Here is a 15,830-nt window from a genome sequence, read left to right as displayed (position 1 = left end):
TCCCCATTTGGGACATACATCTATTTTGAATCCAGAAAGAAACATCACTAGTGTTTATTATGTTCCCCCCTGGCCTGCACATGCTTCTATTACATCCTGTTAATAGAAGTGTGTGAAATGCATTCTCCTAGTAGTTTGCCAATGCCTACAGATGCTCATTTTCATTGAACTCAGTGACCTCTTATTAACCTAAGCAATACTTTCAGGATTCATTCATCAGCAATGACAGCACATCTGTACTAACACAACCAAGATGTGACACCTACTTTGCCTATAATATACAGGATGTTCTAGTTGCACCCTATTTCCCCTCACCTGCTAGCAGCTAAAACAACATGAGTCTGTCAGGTCATCACTCAGGGTTTTATAAATGAGTTTCCATAACACATTGCATGATGATTATTTGCATCACTTTTGACGAACAGAGGTTAATGGATATTCTATGGCATCATTCATTCAATGTGTTCACTTAAACATTACAATATTTATCAAGCAATGGTATTGAGATGCAATTTAGAATTTGAATATCATGTTGGTCTGCTCTTTTTCATAAATATATGATTTGCAAAACTGCGCCTGGCATCAGCTCAATCATTTGTTAAAGTCTACAAACACATGCAGCAGCTCCCACAGATGTTCGATCAAGGCAAGAAGACACAGTAGCACGTTAGTACAAATTCCAGACTCTAAAGCCTCAATAGAAGTTACATTATGTTTACTATGGAAGCTTCGAGCTAGCAGTATTTTGTGAGTGTGTGTGGACTTCTTATCAATGCTCTACAGAAGTATCATTTTCTTGCAGGTCTTTAATCTACAACTTTCCCCATGATGTTGTTTGAGATCGATCTTTCCTTCAAGCGTCATTCCAACAACTCTGACACACATGGGTCGGCAGCATTGTATTTTAATGTGTGTGAAGGGCATGAAGAGGGCAAATATATTTGGTTATTTTTTACAATATTGTCCTTTGTTCTTGGTTTTCCTGCATCTATTGCCATCCTCTGGGAGATCTTCAAGACTTACAAGAGAGGGACCCCTCTCACACCAAATGATTTCTTCATACTGAACCTGTCCATCATGGATGTTATCTTCTTGGCCTTCATCCCTACCGGACTTTTGAATCACTTAATCTGGATGAGTTGGAAGGCCGAAGTGTTCTGGAACAGTACCTTTGCCTTGTCCACTTGTGGGAGACCCCTGCTGATGGCTTGTATCTGTCTGGACTGTTACCTGGCCGTGGTTCATCCCATCACCTACCACAAGAGGAAGGGTCTCACTCCCAGGGTGGTGATGGCTGGCATCGTTTGGATTTTGACGGTTGTTTTTGGTGTTTTATACATTATATACAACTGGTTTTATATCAGCGTGATTTCTTGTACTCCATCCATTATAGCTATGGTACTAATAATTATCTGTGATATTTTCATCTTCCATACATTAATTAAGTCAGACCCTGGCAGAAAAAACATCCACCCCCAGAAGCAAAGAGCCATCAGGACCCTCGTCAACAGCCTGGTGATGATGAGCCTGTCTTACCTTCCTCCAGTGCTTCTTTTAGGAATTGTGTCTAATCTGATGAGTTATAATACATTTGTATGCATTATTGGTTATCCGATTTCTATTACTACCAGTTTGGGATCCGCTGTCATGCCTATAATCCACCTAAAAAATTGTGGGAAATTGGATAGTGTGAGGCTTGGATGCTGCAGGAAGTCTTAAATGATGCGTCCTTTGCTTTCTGCCTCTCTTTACAAAATTAGTCGCTGTAGAAGCTTAAAAACATTTTACCTACAGAAGTCATTTTTAGTTAGCTCTGATATGATAGAAAGTTGAGATAAACCCAATTTAATTCTCAAATAAGCCATACTCCTGACTCAATAATGCTTTTACCATTTGCATATTTAGATAATAGAAAATGTCATGCTAGAATCTCATTACGACATGTTTTTAGTGGGATTTTTTCCTTGATTTTGCTTTGATGGACAAAGATTTCTGCATATTGTTTGACATAAAATAATTACAGCATTTGATATTTATTCAGTTCAGGTGTCAAAATTAAGCAATGAGCAAGTGCTTTAAACTTGCATTTGTCCTAATAGCCAGCCAATGGTGACTTCTCTGGTTGCAAATAGACATAGTTCCATAGAAGTCTATGAGAAAAAACCCTACTTCTCAGTTTATTTATTTCCTCAGTAAACATTTTCCACTGACTTTAGTTCTAAGTCTATTTCAATATGTCATGATTTGGAAACTATGGTCTCATTTAGAGTGAAATAACGATAAAGCAGGGCATGCTTTAGGCTGTGTGATTGACATCGGTGTTGTCCGTTCTGGGAGCTCACAATGTTTTCATCCCACAAATGTACCATCTTGTGTAACTGCTGTTTGAAAAGAAAAAACAATAGTGACTGCCTGAATGCCTTGATTGAGACTTTTAAAAAACATAGTCCCCATACCTATTTTTGTCATCACAGTTATTATGTCCACTTCTTCACATGTCTTGTTCAAGATCAGATGTATTGTTAACTTGTAAAAAGTCCTTTTGAGTTATTATTAGTGGCACCTATAATAGATGTGATTATCATTTAAAGTTTTGTAGTGGTTCTCTTTAAGCATGTTATTAGATGGGCCACCATGAAATTCCTATATCCCCAGAGGATATATTTATCTGACTTTGATGATTCTCTGACTCAAGAGCCACCAGCAAGTAGACAATTAAGTGAAATATTCTAACAACATCTGGAAGGATCACCAAGAACCAAATATCCAGAGGGAGAATCCTACAGTACGGACCTTGGTGCTCCACTAACTCGGCGTCTACGTAATGGATTGGCACAACAATTACTGGATGGACTGCCATGAAATGATGTACATATTAATGCTCTCCCCAGCATGAATCATGTTCGCTTTGTCTTGCTGTCAGGTCAGAATACGTAATCTACTGACAGTGCAGTGTAAACAAACAAAAGGTCGTTTTGTATATGTCTCTCAACATGGTCCTCTGTGGTTCTGCTCTTTTCCATCAGTACATGTTTTGCAAGAGTGCCACTGACACAAGGTCATAAGTTTGACGGCTGATATACATTCACACTTGCAGTGTCTCTCACAGAGGTTTGATACTTCGTCCAGGCAACAAGACACAGCAGCACCTCAGTGAAAACATCCCTACACAAGCTCTGAAAAAGGTACAGTATGAGTCCTTTTCTTATGAAACATTGTGCAGTCAATCTTAAGCTGATAAACCAAACAAAGAGAAGAATGTGCATACTATTTGTATTTAACCATGCAGGGTTCTTGCTCACAGCATGTTCGTGTTTTTAAAATCATTTTTTCATTTCTTTCAGGTCTTCTATCCTCACAACAACTCGGCTCAATGATGTTGTATCAGATTGATCCTTTTTCAAAGCGTCTTTCCAACAACTCTGACACATCCGGATTTGTCTGGGAACCATTTGATTTTGAAGTTTGTGAAAGCCGTGCAGTGGGCAGACATATTTGGGCTGTTATTACAATATTGTCCTTTGTTTTTGGTTTTCCTGCATGTATTGCCATCCTCTGGGAGATCTTCAAGACTTACAAGAGAGGGACCCCTTTCACACCAAATGATTTCTTCATACTGAACCTGTGCATCATGGATATTGTCTTCTTGGCCTTCATCCCTCTGGGCTTTTTGAATCATTTCATCTGGAAAAATTGGCCGCTTGAAGCAACTTGGAACTGTACCTTTGCGTTGTCCACTTGTGGGAGACCCCTGCTGATGGCTTGTATCTGTCTGGACTGTTACCTGGCCGTGGTTCATCCCATCACCTACCACAAGAGGAAGGGTCTTACTCCCAGGGTTGTGATGGCTGGCATCGTTTGGATTTTTACGGTTGTTTATGGGATTGTATACTTTCTTATTTACAGGTTATACTTTAGCATTTTTTCCACCATTCCATTTGTAATATCTATGGTACTAATTGGTATCTGTGATACTTTCATCTTCCATACATTAATTAAGTCAGACCATGGAAGAAGAAGCATCCACCCGCAGAAGAAAAGAGCCATCAGGACCCTCGTCAACAGCCTGGTGATGGTCGGCTTGTTTTACTTTCCTCCATTCCTTTTGTTTACAATCGGGAGGCCAGTGATGAGTCTTGGTACCTTCATATGCACTATTGGCTATCCGATTTCTATTACTTCCAGTTGTGGATCTGCTGTCATGCCTATATTACATATTAGCACATGTGGGAAATTCGATTATTTGAGGGTGGGGTGCTGCAAGAAGTCCTAATTCATGCGTCCTTTGCTTCCTGCCTCTCTGTCTGAGCTGAAGAGCATTTTAACTTTCAGAAGTCGAGTTTCAGTCAGCACTGATATTATAGAAAATTCAAATTACCACAACTTGGGTACCCAGGTGGTGAAAGGAGTACTCACATATCTTACTGAAGTAAGAGTAGCAATGCTATAATCATATATTAGATTACCTGATTATAATTATTGACACATTAATGTGTTCATCATAGGTAAAGCTAAAGCTAAGTTTATTTACTTTACATACTGCTGCTGGATATATTCTTAACATATATTTTTGTCATAGTTTATTAATTTGATCATTAATATTTTGTATTTCATAATCATTTTAATCAGTAACTAGTTACTAAAGTTGTCAGATAAATGAAGTGGAGAAAGAAGTGCAATATCTGCATTCAAAATATAGTGTAGTAGAAGTAGGATATAGCATGAAATGTAAATAAGCAAAGTACAAATACATTTCTTACCCTATATTTAATCTTTTTAATGTAATGTTGTTGTTTTTCATTATGTCCTTTTGTGTGTGTGATGTGTGCTCTAATGATTTATTTTGCCTTACATACACAAATAAGAGTGGAAACTATACTGTGTAAAACATATATAAATACATCTATATTCATCAGATGCTGCTTTAATGCTTGGGTGTCTGTGTATTTAAATGAAGGTTGATATTGTGATTATATATCAGTAGTTGAATGTACAATAAAGCCGCTGAAGGCCATTGTTTTTCTTGTGATTATTGATGATAAACCACAATTCCTCCATAGTGGAGAACAGGCAACTTCTGTGTATCATTTTATATCATTTCAAAACCTTAGAAATGGACATCAATCCAAAATCAAAAAGGTAATGAAAAGTGACACGTTTTCTTCTTGGTTTAGGACTAAAAGTGTTTCAAAGATAATCTTTAAAGTTTCCTTTACATAATTTATCAATTTAAAAAAATGTGTCTTTCTCCTTAGAGTTTGCATAGGTTTTTGATCGGGGAATGTACATTTATATAATTCTTTCACATAAAATGAAAGATACAATTATCAAAGGAAACAAGAAAATAGTTTTTATAGAAAGAAAATCTTCTTTGGCTCAATACAAATATCTGAAAGTAGACGAACAATACCGCTGCAGTTCCTTTGACCAGCACTGGGTGGCAGAAAACGTCCTTTTTTAACTAAAACATTCAGGGTTTTTCATTTGTGCAACTAATGTGTCACGCGCCAAAACTTGTTAGACCCACACACTTAATACATTTAATCAGTATTGTGTGTCAAGGTAAAGGTAGAATTGTTGTTTAAATGACAGTCTTAATCATAATGGTGTTTATTTTTGTCAAAGAAATCCTGACTTTACTGTAATGGGCCTATTTCCCATCAGTGCAGTGAAATCCAGTTTACACAAGAGGCCTGGTCTTATAAAGTAAAATAAAATAAAACTGAATACAGAAAAATGCAGTTGTTCACACTCTGTGGAGGTTTAGAAAACATTGGAGTTGTAAGTTGTCGGTATGAGTTTAATGAGACACACAATGTATGTGTGGCACCCCTGGGATGTGTGACCACATTAATATAATAAGTATTATTATTTAGAGTTAGAATATGCCTTTATTTTGTACATCTGTCTATTTTCATTTCATTAACGGGGTTGAGCAATGCATTTAGTAGTATGGCGGAACGTTTGTGTTCCGGGGACTGGTTAGAGGGACGGACTTCCGGTATTTCCTCAGAAGCAAACTGGAAGGAAACCAAATAAACCGTCCGTGTCCTCATTGTTCCTGTCTCACCTGCTCATTACAGGTTGGTAAAAGGTGCACAAATCATATGAACCCCCCATAATGTTTGCGTATATGGTGTGTGACGGGCCACTAAAAGTGTGGAGTGTTTGTAGCGCTGTTTACATGTTTAAAAGAGTATGAATGTGTGTGCGTATTAGCTTAGCTTTCCCCGTGCGGCGCCATCTTGGGGATAACGTGGTCTGACCTTTATATACAGTCTATGGGTCTGACACGGAGATGGTGCGAGTGAGATAGTGTGTCTGAAGGCTCCCGCCCACTAAATATTTCCATACATGTGTAGTTATGAATGAAGTTGTGGTGCAGAGAGACGGGAGTCGGAGGCGGGGTATCAAATGAACAAGCTAGACTTTTATTTAGCATCTGAACTTCATGTCAACAACTTCATGCACGGGAAGAGAATACCGGCGGAAACAGTAAGTCCGCCTCACTAAAATGTCCGTGCGGAACAATACCCCAACCCATAGATCTGTGGGTGGATAATGTCAATCACCACACAAGCCCCCCCAGAATTCACCCATAGTCAAAATCCTCGTGCCTGGGAGGAAGTACCACCCGACCCCGGCGCGTACGGACCACAGGGGCCGAGGAGGGCGGGGCCGCAGGCGAGGGCAGGGGCAGGGGCGCCAACGAGGGCGAGGGCATCCCCACAGGGGGCGGGGGGCGGGCCATGGGAGGGCGGCCCCGACATGGGGGCAAAGCCAACTCCAACGGCCTGGAAACGTCCACATGAGCAGGCTTAACCCGATCAACGGACACAGTCTCAGGCCTGCCACCAATGTCCACCACCAGGCTCTTGTCCTCGTGACGTATGACCTTGAACGGACCGTCGTACGGGGGCCGCGCTGGGCGTCGTGGTGAATAAAAACGAAATCCGCCGACCGTAATCCGGGGGACACCCGGAAAACTGGGCTGCTGTGCTGCGACGTTGGGACGGGCGCGAATGTCCCGGCGGTCTCCAGCAGGGAGGAGCGCTGCCCGGCCGCAGACCAGGGCACAGTGGCGGTGGGAATGAATTCCCCGGGGACCCGTAGCGTCTGGCCATAAACGAGCTCCGCCGACGAGGACTGCAGGTCTTCTTTGGGGGCACACCTGAGGCCGAGCATAACCCATGGGAGCTTATCCACCCAGTTGCCGTCTGTCAAGCCGGCACGCAGCGACGCCTTCATGGATCGGTGAAACCGCTCACACAATCCGTTAGCCTGGGGGTGATAAGCGGTGGTGCGGTGCAGCTTGACCCCCAAACCCACAGCAACAGCGTTCCACAGCTCCGAGGTGAACTGAGAACCGCGGTCAGAGGAGAGGTCAGACGGGGTCCCGAAACGCGCCACCCACGTGCCGATGAAAGCGCGGGCGACGTCGGAAGCTGACGTCGAGGTGAGGGGAACGGCCTCGGGCCAGCGGGTCGTCCTGTCCACCATCGTAAACAGGTAGGTGAAACCGTGAGAGGGGGGAAGCGGACCTACGAGGTCGACATTGACATGGTCAAACCTCCTCTCAGGAACCGCAAAAAGTTCAAAAGGGGCCCTAGTATGGCGGTGGACTTTGGCCCGTTGACAGGCCACGCATGAGTCGACCCAGGACCTCACGTCCTTCTTAAGCCCCTGCCACACAAACTTCTGCGACAACAACCTCACGGACGGCTTCCTACCGGGGTGGGAAAGATTGTGAACCGCCTCAAAAACGGGTCGGCGCCAGTCCGCAGGGACCAGCGGCCGAGGATGGCCCGTGGAGACGTCACACCACAGCTTCGCGCCCGAGTCACCGACCGTGACCTCCTCCAGGCGTAATCCCGTGACCGAGGCCTTGAGGGTTTGGACCCCGTGGTCAGCGCCCTGGTCAGCGCCCATGCGGAGGTAATCGAGGCCCAGCTGCACAGCCCCGACAACCGCTCTGGAGAGGCAGTCCGCGACCACGTTAGCCTTGCCAGCGATTTGTCGAATGTCCGTGGTGTACTCGGAGATGTACGAAAGCTGGCGTTGCTGTCGGGCGGACCACGGCTCGGTCACCTTGGACATGCAGAAGGTAAGCGGCTTGTGATCCACGAACACCGCAAACTCCCGGCCTTCCAGCAGGAAACGGAAGTGGCGAACCGCCAAATAGAGACCAAGGAGTTCTCTGTCGAAAGCGCTGTACTTGCGCTCCCTGGGAGTCAACTGGCGGCTGAAAAAGGCGAGCGGTTGCCAGGCGCCGTCGACCCATTGTTCATGCACCGCGCCCACCGGGTAGTCAGACGCGTCGGTGGTGATAGCGATGGGGGCCCCGTGCGACGGGTGAGCCAACATGGCGGCTTCGCTCAGGGCGGCTTTGGTGGCGTCGAAAGCAACCTCCCTCTCAGCCGTCCAGTCTATGGCCTGGCCGGGGGACTTGTCCTTGAGGGCCTCGTACAGCGGGCGCATCGTGTGGGCCGCCCGGCGGATGAACCGGTGATAAAACGTCACCATCCCGAGGAACTCCCGGAGCGCCCGAGCTGTAGGCGGTCGTGGAAAGGCAGACACGGCCTCCACTTTCGACGGGAGGGGGGGCGGCCCCACCCTTGTTGATGAGGTGCCCGAGGAATTGGATGGAGGACAACCCGAACTGACACTTCGCCGGGTTGATAATCAGGCCGTGTTGGTCGAGCCTTGCGAAAAGGACCCGGAGATGTGCCTGGTGCTCTTCGGAGGAGGAGCTGGCGACCAGGATGTCGTCTAAATAGACGAAGATGAATGGCATGTCTCTGAGCGCCGAATCCATCAGCCGCTGAAAGGACTGAGCAGTGTTCTTAAGTCCAAAAGGCATACGCAGGAACTCGAAAAGCCCGAACGGCGTAATTACCGCACATATTTATCCTGGGCAGGGGGAGATGTGATAAAACCCACCGTCCGGGTCGCAGTGGAGCTCCCCAGCGCCGAAACGACGTGAAAATAGCGCGCTGCGTCATCAGTAACTCCGCGGAGGGCGAACTGAGCCTCCGCCTGAGCGAACCATGCAGCCGCAGATGTCTCCCAAAACTCCGGCAGTTTGAAAAAAAACGGCGTTATTTGCCATGTTCTGAACAGTCTCGGATCCTTCAGCGAGACTTTCGTCGGGGTCACCAATTTGGTGCCGAGAGACGGGAGTCGGAGGCGGGGTATCAAATGAACAAGCTAGACTTTTATTTAGCATCTGAACTTCATGTCAACAACTTCATGCACGGGAAGAGAATACCGGCGGAAACAGTAAGTCCGCCTCACTAAAATGTCCGTGCGGAACAATACCCCAACCCATAGATCTGTGGGTGGATAATGTCAATCACCACAAAGTTATGAATAAATATGCACCTTGTGAAAGGTATAGTTTAGGTAGTGTTATACTGGATGTTTGTTACACAAGTATGCTGTAGTGCAGGGGTCGGCAACAGGCGGTCCGGATCCGGACCCAGACGCCGACCTATACGGACCCGGACCTATAATCAATACATTAATAGGGGATTTCAATTTTGACGGGGCGATTCTATTTTAACCGCCGCCGACAGGGGGCGAAAGAGACGAGTGAGCGATACAGGGAGAGAAACACAGAAGAAGAGATGAGAGCGCGGCAGATAGAAGCGGAGAGGAAAGTGAGTAAAGAGAATAATTAGCGATACAGGGAGAGAAGACGGAGAGGAGAGTGAACAGGCGTGTTAGCGGCAGACAGGGAGAGACAAATAATTACACATGGCGCTCTCCAAGAAGAGGAAAGTGGACAGTGAGAACAGAGCTTTTAACCCTGAGTGGACTCATTCATGTTCATCCTGCCCACTGGGAGCACAGAGCCAGTGTGTCTCATTTGTTCAGAGACCGTGGCGCTCATTAAAAGTGTCAAAACGCCACTATGAGACAAAACACAAAGTGTTTTGACCAAACATTCCCTCTCAAGTCAGGACTGAGGTCACAAAAAATAAGCAGTCTCAGAGCCCAATATGATCAGTCCACCAGGATAAAAATTAAAACTAAATATCGTTCCAGGGCAGGCTAACCGAGGCTAACCAATGAGCCGAATTCCGGCTCTTCTTGGTGAGCCGGATCATTTGGCTCGGCTCACCAAGAAGAGCCGGCTCTTTCGGCTCCCAAACGGCTCTTCAGTTTACCACATATTATACCTTTTATAATTCAATCAAATGTAGCCCTGTTTTGACTAATGATTTATATGTGTACACATATCACTTAAATTATTCAATACATCCTTTGTACTGAAGTATTCAAAAGTAAAAATTACATGTTTAATATCAATTATTTGCTGCATGTGGCCAATTGTTTTCATTGCATTTACAGACCCTTGTATCTCTCTGATACCACCCAATGAATGCACAGACTTGCTTGTAGAACCACGCTACACAAAGCAGATAGCAACACCTATAAAAACTTAAGCATAGACATTTAAAAAAGGGGGCTACTGTATCGACATTTTAAAATTATATTTAAAGAAAAGGCCCTGACAAAACAGCAGGGCTCTATTTCAGTATTAACTATAGAAAAAAAGACAGCAACAGCTGACATCAAATCTTTGCTGAGCCCAAGGTTAATCATAAATAAATAACATAATACAAATAAATGTATTGCAATGCTCAAAACAGCAGCATCCAACAGTCTCTAGTCCTTGGATATTACATGCCACTGCATGCATGCACGGAGCAGCTGTAGCGCGGAGATCATCATATCATTCTGTCTTGTATTGTATTGTATTGTAAAAAATAACAAAAACAAAAAAACGGCTCGTTCGCGACCGACACATCACTAGTGTGTATGAGAATGGCCCTGACACCATTTCAGCCCAGATTTAAACTCCTGGCAGGACAAGCTCGAGCTCAATTCTCGCACTGAATTAATAAAAAGTGAGTGAGGGACTGCAATATAAGAGGGAAAGAAAGAGAAACTTTAAAACTGTTCAATTGTTATGATGTGTAAAGACTGATATTGTTCTATAATCGGCTGAAACTGTTAAGTCATGATGTGAAACGGTTAACAAAGAAAAAGGGAAACGCAAGCTGCTGCTACACTTTATTTTATTTATCTAAAATTAAGCACTTTTAAGATGCACACATTTTTTTTTCTCTATTTATCTATTCTTTATTTGATTGGCAGTCAGTTGTTGATTACATGCAGACGTTGATAAAGCTACAGTTACTTCAATATATATCACACTAATTCATAAAGCAACTTAGACATTTTGATGTTCCGGACCTTTGCATGGGGAGATTTTCTCTAACTGGACCTCGTTGAATTTTAGTTGAATACCCCTGCTGTAGTGTTTGTAGCATTATGATTCTGTTGAAATGCATTTTAGTGACCTATTGCAATGCATTGCGAATGGCAGAAGGGTAATAGTCGAAATGACAGTTTCAAGGGATATTTAATACAGGTTTAATACTGTAAAACAAGATGTATGAAAGGCAATGGTGTAACTTTGTTTGAGAAGTGGGGGGGACACAAAACAGGGGGTCCTCCGCAATGAAACATTTTCTCAATTTAATTCCATTTCCTGCCTTTCTACAAATATATTAGGGACTATAGTGTTAACAAATCCAAGAAAATGTGTAGTGTATATAATGAGTGTGCACACGTATCTAGTATCCTATCCATGTGAACCTGTTTTATTTGAGATGACCTTACCTCCTGTTGGGGGGGTCCGGGGGCATGCACCCCCGGGAAGATTTTTGTCTTTAAATTGAAGTTGAATGCATCAATCTGGTGCACTTTGAGGGCAACATTAAGAGATTTATGGATACAGCTCTCAACAATCAAATGAAACAGAACTGTATATATTTCAATAATCAAAAAACCATTATAATATGCTCACAAGCAATAACACATATTTGATCAACTCCTCTCTTTATCTTTATTTTACCTAGTCTGCATTCTTTCTTTTTATTTATGCATATTTGACTAATCACTCCCCTTTCAAACTGTGTTTTTTATTTTTGTACTGACCTATAGTACACATTGGAAGGATTTCTTAACTTATTTTATATACAACTAATATTACATAGATGGAAATATTTGTTTACATAGATGACCAAACCGTTTGAGACCCACTGAGATAACTTAGACTACAGTTTACAACCTAATCCCTCAGAGTCCTTTACCTCACTGAGCGGACGTGATCTCTCTCAGTCCCCCAGGAGAGAGCTCTCCCTCTACTCCTCTCCTTACTGTTGAAACAGCTTCTAATCTCCGTTAGCTCCGAGCTAGCACCAGATGCTAACAACAACCCACGTAACTCTCTCAGTCTCTCTCTCTGTCCCTCTGTCTCTCTCTCTATTTCTCTCTCTCAGTCTCTCAAAGTCCGACAGGAAAGAGCTCTCCCTCTCTTTATTGTTGAAACAGCTTCTAATCTCCGTTAGCTCCGAGCTAGCACCAGATGCTAACAACAACCCACGTAACTCTCTCAGTCTCTCTCTCTGTCCCTCTGTCTCTCTCTCTATTTCTCTCTCTCAGTCTCTCAAAGTCCGACAGGAAAGAGCTCTCCCTCTCCTTATTGTTGAAACAGCTACTAATCTCCGTTAGCTCCGAGCTAGCACCAGATGCTAACAACAACCCACGTAACTCTCTCTCTCTCTGTCCCTCTGTCTCTCTCTCTCTCTATTTCTCTCTCTCTCTCAGTCTCTCAAAGTCCGACAGGAAAGAGCTCTCCCTCTCCTTATTGTTGAAACAGCTACTAATCTCCGTTAGCTCCGAGCTAGCACCAAATGCTAACAACAACCCCCGTAACTCTCTGTCTCTCTCTCTCTCTCTCTTTCTATCTCTCTCTCACAAAATGCGCTCGTGCCACACACACACAGACGCTCCTCCGTGACGAGGACCGCTTGCGTAAAAAATAAACACATTTGAAAAGTGGGGGGGACACAAACGGGATTTTGAAAAGTGGGGGGGACATGTCCCCCCTGTCCCCAGTGGAAATTACGCCCATGATGAAAGGTACAAAAGATTAGTGAATGTAAAGTTCAGCTTAAATGTGTGTTTGTCACAGAAGGGGTTATTGACAGTGGATGTGTGTTGATGGAGCTGTCAGAAAAGTGAATGATTAAGTAAATACACTGAAATGCATAAGAGAATTAAGATGTTTAAATAATTTTGTGTAATAAAACTACCAGTAGAAGCAATCTGGAAGGAAATCAAATAACCCGTGTCCTCATTGCTCCTGTCTCACCTGCTCATTACAGGTATCATAACCGTTACTGTGGTCCTCATATCGGGGACCCGTAACATATGCAAACAATTACAAATAAAATGACCATTTCTTCATAAATTATTTTCTTATGTATATAACTCCCGCCTCCCTCCACAGTAGAGCCACTGGTCACAATGTATTCAATCAAATTAGCTACCAAAGAGATGGCCTGAAAATCCTATATATCATGATAAAGCACAACAAAATGCACAACATGTATTTTTTGTAAAACAGTATATTTTTTTATTCTTTTTACTGAGGGGTTTGGGTTATAGAGAGTCAATATATAACTAATGTGATGCGTGATTTGCTCACAACTTGAATGTCAACAACATCTAGATGCCCTCACAAGTTCACATCGGGAACGTTTCCGAGATACCCTGAATGCACCACTACAGCAGCTTTGCTCCAAATTCTGGGGAAAAAAGGCTGCCTTTGTGCCAGCAATGCTGAGTTTCACGGGATTTTCCCCATTTGGGACATACACCTATTTTGAATCCAGAAAGAAACATCACTAGTGTTTATTATGTTCCCCCCTGGCCTGCACAGGCTTCTATTACATCCTGTTAATAGAAGTGTGTGAAATGCATTTTCCTAGTAGTTTGCCAATGCCTACAGATGCTCATTTTCATTTAACTCAGTGACCTCTTATTAACCTAAGCAATACTTTCAGGATTCATTCATCAGCAATGATAGCACATCTGTACTAACACAACCAAGATGTGACACCTACTTTGCCTATAATATACAGGATGTTCAAGTTGCACCCTATTCCCCTCACCTGCTAGCAGCTAAAACAACATGAGTCTGTCAGGTCATCACTCAGGGTTTTATAAATGAGTTTCCATAACACATTGTTTGCCAGAGCATGATGATTATTTGCATCACTTTTGACGAACAGAGGTTAATGGATATTATATGGCATCATTCATTCAATGTGTTCAAGCAATGGTATTGAGATGCAATTTAGAATTTGAATATCATGTTGGTCTGCTCTTTTTCATAAATATATGCAAAACTGCGCCTGGCATCAGCTCAATCATTTGTTAAAGTCTACAAACACATGCAGCAGCTCCCACAGATGTTCGATCAAGGCAAGAAGACACAGTAGCACGTTAGTACAAATTCCAGACTCTAAAGCCTCAATAGAAGTTACATTATGTTTACTATGGAAGCTTCTAGCTAGCAGTGTTTTGTGAGTGTGTGTGGACTTCATATCAATGCTCTACAGAAGTATCATTTTCTTGCAGGTCTTTAATCTACAACTTTTCCCATGATGTTGTTTGAGATCGATCTTTCCTTCAAGCGTCATACCAACAACTCTGACACACATTCGTCGGCAGCATTGTATTTTAATGTGTGTGAAGGGCATGAAGAGGGCAAATATATTTGGTTATTTTTTACAATATTGTCCTTTGTTCTTGGTTTTCCTGCATCTATTGCCATCCTCTGGGAGATCTTCAAGACTTACAAGAGAGGGACCCCTCTCACACCAAATGATTTCTTCATACTGAACCTGTCCATCATGGATGTTATCTTCTTGGCCTTCATCCCTACCGGACTTTTGAATCACTTCATCTGGATGAGTCGGAAGGCCGAATTGTTCTGGAACTGTACCGTTGCCTTGTCCACTTGTGGGAGACCCCTGCTGATGGCTTGTATCTGTCTGGACTGTTACCTGGCCGTGGTTCATCCCATCACCTACCACAATAGGAAGGGTCTCACTCCCAGGGTGGTGATGGCTGGCATCGTTTGGATTTTGACGGTTGTTTTTGGTGTTTTATACATTATATACAACTGGTTAAATTTCAGCGTGATTTCTTGTGCTCCATCCATTATAGCTATGGTACTAATAATTATCTGTGATATTTTCATCTTCCATACATTAATTAAGTCAGACCCTGGCAGAAAAAACATCCACCCCCAGAAGCAAAGAGCCATCAGGACCCTCGTCAACAGCCTGGTGATGATGAGCCTGTCTTACCTTCCTCCAGTGCTTCTTTTAGGAATTGTGTCTAATCTGATGAGTTATAATACATTTGTATGCATTATTGTTTATTCCGATTTCTATTACTACCAGTTTGGGATCCGCTGTCATGCCTATAATCCACCTAAAAAATGGTGGGAAATTGGATAGTGTGAGGCTTGGATGCTGCAGGAAGTCTTAAATGATGCGTCCTTTGCTTTCTGCCTCTCTTTACAAAATTAGTCGCTGTAGAAGCTTAAAAACATTTTACCTTCAGAAGTCATTTTTAGTTAGCTCTGATATGATAGAAAGTTGAGATAAACCCAATTTAATTCTCAAATAAGCCATACTCCTGACTCAATAATGCTTTTATCATTTGCATATTTAGATAGTAGAAAATGTCATGCTAGAATCTCATTACGACATGTTTTTAGTGGGATTTTTTCCTTGATTTTGCTTTGATGGACAAAGATTTCTGCATATTGTTTGACATCAAATAATTACAGCATTTGATATTTATTCAGTTCAGGTGTCAAGCAATGAGCAAGTGCTTTAAACTTGCATTTTTCCTAATAGCCAGCCAATGGTGACTTCTCTGGTTGCAAATAGACATAG

The sequence above is a fragment of the Trematomus bernacchii genome, unplaced genomic scaffold, assembly GCF_902827165.1.
Source record: "Trematomus bernacchii unplaced genomic scaffold, fTreBer1.1, whole genome shotgun sequence".
Lineage (NCBI taxonomy): Eukaryota > Metazoa > Chordata > Actinopteri > Perciformes > Nototheniidae > Trematomus > Trematomus bernacchii.
This window is presented reverse-complemented; position numbering follows the sequence as displayed.